Source organism: Paralichthys olivaceus, chromosome 24 (genome assembly GCF_024713975.1).
Source record: "Paralichthys olivaceus isolate ysfri-2021 chromosome 24, ASM2471397v2, whole genome shotgun sequence".
NCBI classification, from domain to species: domain Eukaryota; kingdom Metazoa; phylum Chordata; class Actinopteri; order Pleuronectiformes; family Paralichthyidae; genus Paralichthys; species Paralichthys olivaceus.
Genome location: NC_091116.1, coordinates 684403 through 691094, shown reverse-complemented (window position 1 = coordinate 691094; position 6692 = coordinate 684403).

Here is a 6692-nt window from a genome sequence, read left to right as displayed (position 1 = left end):
GGAAATATGAAAAACAACCTTGACACAAATTTATAATAAGTCTCTCATGATGTTAAAAACGCAGCTTTAAGCCTTCATGTTGGAAACATGAACTTTTAGAAACCACCTCCTCCACTCCCCATCCTCCCCCTGCACAGCACCATGCTTCACCCATGGTGGGAGTCAGAGATGTCCTTGTTTTCTCCTCCCTCCATCCCTTCATCCCTCGCTGTGTTTGGGCTGAGCAGATGCCAGCACTGGGTAAAGTCCTCTCCAGAGGGGCTGCCAGCAGCATATTGGTTTATAATTAATGAAATTAGGGCCGCTGTCTGCCGAGGAGGCTTCAGTCCCGGTGTAGGATAGACTGCTGCCTGCCAGGAAGACAGACGACTGGAGCGATCGAAGAGGACAGACAGAGGGAGACAGATGTAGTTGGACTGTCGTCGATCCCCTGTAAGGAGGGAACACACATTCGAGATCTTCATCATCAGTTTTAAATGAAAACTGTTTTAATGTTTTATTTGTAAATTGAATCTTTGTTGGTGGAAACATAATACTAGCGGTCAGAGCAGTGACCCTTGAACTTGTGTTTTAGAAGAAAATCCATCTCTGGGAAACAAAGGATCCAATGGGTGAAACTATCCCAGCATTCAATGCGATTCTGAGATATACCATTTTTCAAAGAGGTAATGGTGACAAGACGTCCAATGCTAAAGTGTCAGGCTTCAACTCAACTGAACATCGAGGGATCGGGGAATGATGCTGATGTTATATGTCAATTATCATGTTATTGACTTCAGTAATAAAAACATCTGGATTAATCCAGTCAACCACAAACTTAATATTAGTGGCAGAATTTTCTAGTGTTTGTATCCGAGGCACACAAACACCCCATGGACTGGTACATGAAATCAAATTGTCATGCTACACAAACACAGTTGCACATTAAATATTGATAACTGAATTAATAATTTGGCAGGTTTTTAATGAAATATTGAACGTGTTGCACAGATTATCAACTGAAGATGCAACGGTAAAAAGAAAGGTCCGTTCAGGCGCTGATCTGAGGAGAGATGGTGTCTCTTCACTCAAATGTATTCACAGCTCAGCCACACGCCTTTTTCACAGCAGACATTTGGACTTGTCAGAGCAGGACGAGTGTTTGCGACGCCACCGACCAGGGTTTCGTTCCACTCAGGAGTCCCAGGGAGACTGAGCAGTGAGCTGTCATGCACAATGCAACGACTCTGAAACTGTGGCGGTTAAATGGAACTTAGGCGTCAATAATTTCATTATTTATCCCTGAGCCTTCCTACGGTGACATGTCAACATGTCTTCTGCGAAAAAAGGCCTATTGTGTTTGGTGTGTTTGCTCCGCAGTAATAAAGACACATGGTGTACTCACACACACACACTCCTATTCATGCCCACTAACCTTATTTTAGTCACCTGTGCGTTCTCTTCCCGCAGTTAATCCAGTTAGAGCTGCACAGTCCTGCAGCAGCCGTTAATGCTCTCCTGCTGTGTCCCGAACCAGGATCATGTCTTGAGCTGCTTTTTGCTCCGCAGAGTCCACTTTTTCAGAAGGTTCATTTCCTGTGCCGTGATCAGTTCATAGTTTAACAAACTGATGATCTGGAAACTAGAAGGTGCTTTTATACACTAAGGGTTCACTGAAATGAATTATGGGACAGATGTGCAGGGTGCTGCTGGGTAAGGTAATTGACAGGAGCGGGCAGCTTAAGAGGAGCAACTGGCGGATGGGTGAGAAATGCCAAGGCCTTGAGGGGAAGAGAAGAAAAGGAAATAGTTAAGATGTGAAGCTACTATAACATGTTAACATGAACGCAGAGGCTTTATTTGATAAACACCCCACTGATTAGACACATGAACAGGAACACAGCCATATGCAGCAAGTGCCTTAAGAGAAAGACAAGCAAATATGGGTTTGTTTAACGTGATTAAATAAATGTGCAGCCTCCCTCGGTTCCTCAGCTCCATTGTTCAGTCTGTCTGCTCGAGCTGCTCTTTCCTTCCTACACTTCAGTGCAGACCTGACTCCGAGGCATCATCTCCATCCTGCAGCTTGTTTGTCTCAAGCTTCGCTGTTATGACATTTGTGTTCGATCACATTATAAACAGGCAGCGTGGCTGGCTGGCACTGCCGAACCACTAACTGTTGTAATTGTTTGCAGTTGTCTGGGCTGCAAATATGGGACGTCTGGCCTGAAGATTGTGTGTGTGTGTGTTTATGAACATGCTTATATATGTTTGTTTGACTGTAATGTATTTTAACACAGTGTGTACTAACGTGTGTGCAAGGATCTTGTGTGTGTGTGTGTGTGTGTGTGAGAGAGAGAGACAACTCCTAACACTTCCTTTCTTTGTTTACATCCCTCTTCACACACTGATGATTAAATAAAGGAAGGAAGCAAGGAAAGACATTTAAGAGGGAAGGAAGGAAAGAGTTTTAGGAAAGAAGGAAGTAAGAAATTGTAGAAGAGAAGGAAGGGAGGACATTTAGGAGAGAGGAAGGAAAGGAAGGAAGGAAGGAAGGAAGGAGTTTAAGGAGAGAAGGAAGTAAGAAATTGTAGAGGAAAAGGAAGGAAGGAAGAAAGATGAGGAAAGAAGGAATGAAAATTGAGAAATTCAATTCAAAACAATTGTATTTGTCCCTGGAGGCCAATTCTAAGGGAAGGAAATTGAGTGGAGAACTAAGGAAGTAAGGAAGAGAGTTTCCTTACTTCCTTCTCTCCTACATGTCAGGAAGGAGGGAAGGAAGGAAGAAAGGCTACAAAACAGACTCCAGACGCAGCCTGTTGTTCCTTGTGCGAGGGAGACGGAGCACAAGTCAACGGCCAGCGGAGCGTGCTGAGCCGTGGGCCCGTGGTGGCACCGGGAGGAACAGCCGGTGTTAATCCAACCCAGTAATGGTTCAACAGGCTGCGGCGAGGAACCAGTGGAGGAGGGAAGCAGCGTGAAATCCCAGACACCTGGTGGCTCTCTGTGCACAAGAGTCTGCAGCTGGTGTCAGGAGCCCACAGCCACGGGGCCAGCTGTGCTTCCCCGGCACCTCCACTGGCTGAGGACTGTGCCGAGGTTACAACTCGGGCTCATTGCTGTGGTCCAGACATCGTTGTTCTACACTGGGTCATGGACACAATGCATCAAGTGTCCTGTTAGTGTTTGAAATGTTTCAACAGCTTCTACTTGCTCTTTCAATGCCATTCCTCAACCTTGCTAAATGGTTTGAGCAACGCAAATTAGTAGCTGTTGGCTTTATTTTCATTCTCCCCATATAAAATACTCCAATGAGCAAGAAAATGTGTAAAAAAAAAAAAAAAGAAAAAAGAAAGAAAATCATTAGAAATAAAATGTTTCTGGATGAAAGACAATGGAAAATGCAGTTCTCACAAGTAAATCCCACAAGTTTAAACCCCAGCTGCACAGCTACAGTATATACACATGTTTTGTTTATATAAAGAATGGTTTTATGAGTCATGATGTAAAACCTTTCTTCTTGGATCGTTTCTAAATGTCTGTGTTTTCCAGTTACAATGACTCAAAGTAAACCTGTGTAGAAAAGTGTTTAATTCATGATCTAACAAGTTGCCTCTCACATTTAAAGAATCATTCATGGGATACTTATATACTTTTATAAATGACTTCCAAATGATATTTTTTAAATTCAAAATAGATTTTATAAAAAGTTAAAGTTGTTACTTGACCTTTATTTTGATATGATGCAGATTCAGTTATTTCTGGGTTGATTTTCTTTTGGTGTGAAATCCAGGGTGGTGAAGCGCGCTCGCTGTGCAATGACACAATTATTTACAGAGCGTGAATTGAGCCACCGCAGCCTTATGCAACCACAGAATGGATAAATAGATCATTTACTCTTTTGCTTTAGTCAGTCGTCCAGTGCTGGGGTCAAAACTCAGGGAGGCGCTGGCATGTGAGAGGAAGGCTGCTGCTGCCGACTGTTCGTTTAAAGGCAACAACATTCAACAGCTGCTGGTCAGAAAAGTGTTTGGCTGTAGCATCAAAACTGCATGAAACAAGAGTGTTTTTCATTTTTAAGAGGAAGAATCTGTTATGTCTTCTTTCAAAAGGGAAACAGTCCTGCTCAAGGAGACAAGACACAAACCCTAATAATGTCCCTATTATACACAGTAAAGTCTGATTAATACAAGTCTGTCACGAATCACACTGAAGTTAAAGAGAAAATGTTTCTCTCATAATATCGAGCTTAAAAAAAACTACACCCGACCACATGCATTAATAAGTGACCCAGAAATAGACTGGGCTCTGTAATTTAACTTTAAATTTATTAAGACAAATATAGAACTTTACTACTTGAAATGAACGCAAGATTAAACGATCAAATTCCAGACGTTTAAAAGTTAAAGTCGCTATTAGTCTTTTATTGTTCTTCATTTTCCCCTGAAAGGGATTTGCTTTGAGTGTCTTTTTCTGGGTGTAAAAATCTTACTGGTTCAATGTAACGCTATTTAGAGGCGCACATCAAAACCCGCTGGTCCGCGGAGCCGCCATAATTAAATGTTTGTTTTTGAAGGAGATGTGATGTGGTTGTTTTCTGACTCGTTTCATCTATGGCTGCTGGAGGGGGGGGGGTCCCCGTGTGTGTGTGTGTGTGTGTAGTGGCCCAAAGAGTTGTGATGTTTAGTGTTACCATGTGAAGCTGATCAGAATATGTGACACAATACAGAACAAACACTTTCACTGATATTGCCTGTGTCTCAGTTGTTCCTCCACACTGTTTGATAGCTTCTATCTGGTTTAAGGTTTTTGTTTCTCTGTCATTTGTCAAACTGTATTTGTCTCATGTATGACGGCTGTATGAAGCTGTGACATCTTAACCGTGGGAATTTTAAACAAAACCACGAAAATAAAACCCAGATTTGAAGAAAGAGAAAGAGCACCACGCGCTTTCAAGCTCCGAAGACAAACCTTAACCGTCGCAGCTAAAGGCCGCTTCTGTCAGTAGTCTAACTAAAGACAGTCTAGCTATATCCAATGATATGTGATCGGCCCTTCGACTTCTACAACAGCTTCAGGCATTCTGATTGGTTAAATGTGAACATGTCGGATGTGAAATTTTGCAGAAATCCACCCTGCTATCGATCAGTGAAGTTCCATCAGTGGTTCTCATGCTTGATTTGACTGGATAGAGTTTTGATCAATATTAAGAACAAGAGAAATGCATCTGGAGTGCAAAGGCCTGAAAAATAACCAGAACTGAATTCTAACCTGAAAACAAAGCGTTGTGAGGATCGGTCTTACTTTCCCAAAACCTCCCCATTACATAACGTCTATAACTCAAGCTGGTCCTCACAAAGACAGAACCACAATTATACACACAAACACATAAAGATGCAAATGTGAGTCTTTTCTATTTATACAGAGAAAAATGCTGAGACTTGCCCTTTCTGCAACACACACAAAGTTTGCCTAGTGTGCGATGTCTGCTCGTTGTGTACATGCAGTGTAATACACAAACTACACTGAGCCACGTGTTGGCTTCACTGATTACTGTGCTGCGTTCAATGGCGCGTAAAGTGGTGCCGCCGCGAGTATTAGCCTGTTTATCAGAGTGTGTATTAACGTGCTGCAGCGCGGAGGCTGTGGGGGAACAGTGTGCGTGTGTGTGTGAGTGTGTGTGAGCGTGCTAGCAGGCGATCACAGGTGTGTTTGCGAGCTCCGCTGAGAACCTCCTTCCCCCCTTAACCCCCATGCCCCTACCCAGAGCATCCTGGGTAATATCGGCCCACGGAGCACCTGCGTCCCTATCCCACAACACAAACACACACACACACCTCTCTAATGGCCCTGTATCAGCCTGCCATTCGGCTCTAATAGCCAGCTGTGTGAGCAGAAATCCGTTGGACCGTGCTGACACTCACTGATGCAGTTGTAATATTAGATGCGAGTTAACTCCAATTAGTTTTCATCACACTTAAAACACACACGAAACAGGACTTTAAAAAAAAAAGAATTCACACTTTAGCTGTAATTTCCTTCAAATATTAATATAAATAAAAAAGTCTCAGCTTGTGTGTGAAGCCTGATACACACTGGTGTGCAAACTTTTTTTTTTTTTTAACGCGTTCTCTCAAACCAGAACAGTTGAACACAGGAGATGTTGGCACGTGGAGACGCAGAACAAGAGGAGGAACACTCGCCTGCTTTCCCCACATGGCAGCAGTTACATTGGGATCATTCAAATTGTTATCAGGTGCCCTGGCGAGCAAGGAACGGCGCTCAGTTAGCACAACTCGTAAATTAATCGGTTTCTAATGGTTCCCAGAACGAAGAGGACAAATCGAAACAGATCTCTGCACAATTAGCAGCAGATACAATTACTGGATACGGTGTATAATGGATGTGAGTCTATCATACTACACTGGGAGTCTGGTGAAATAAAATCGATTGGAAACTTTATCAAGATTCTCCGGTAAATAGAAAGTTACATTTTTCCAAATCTTTATATTTTCTCACAGCAGTGTTCATCATTTCTTCGTGTCTTGTGCGCAGTGTCACAGTATGTTTTCAATAAGGGATTTAAAAAGACCCCCACCCATCTAATTGTACTCTACACTTGGTGTTTGCATTTTTACAGCTGCTGTTTCTATATTCATACGTCTGTGGTCTGCTTGGTGAAGACTGAGAACTTTGTATTTCTATTCAAATAC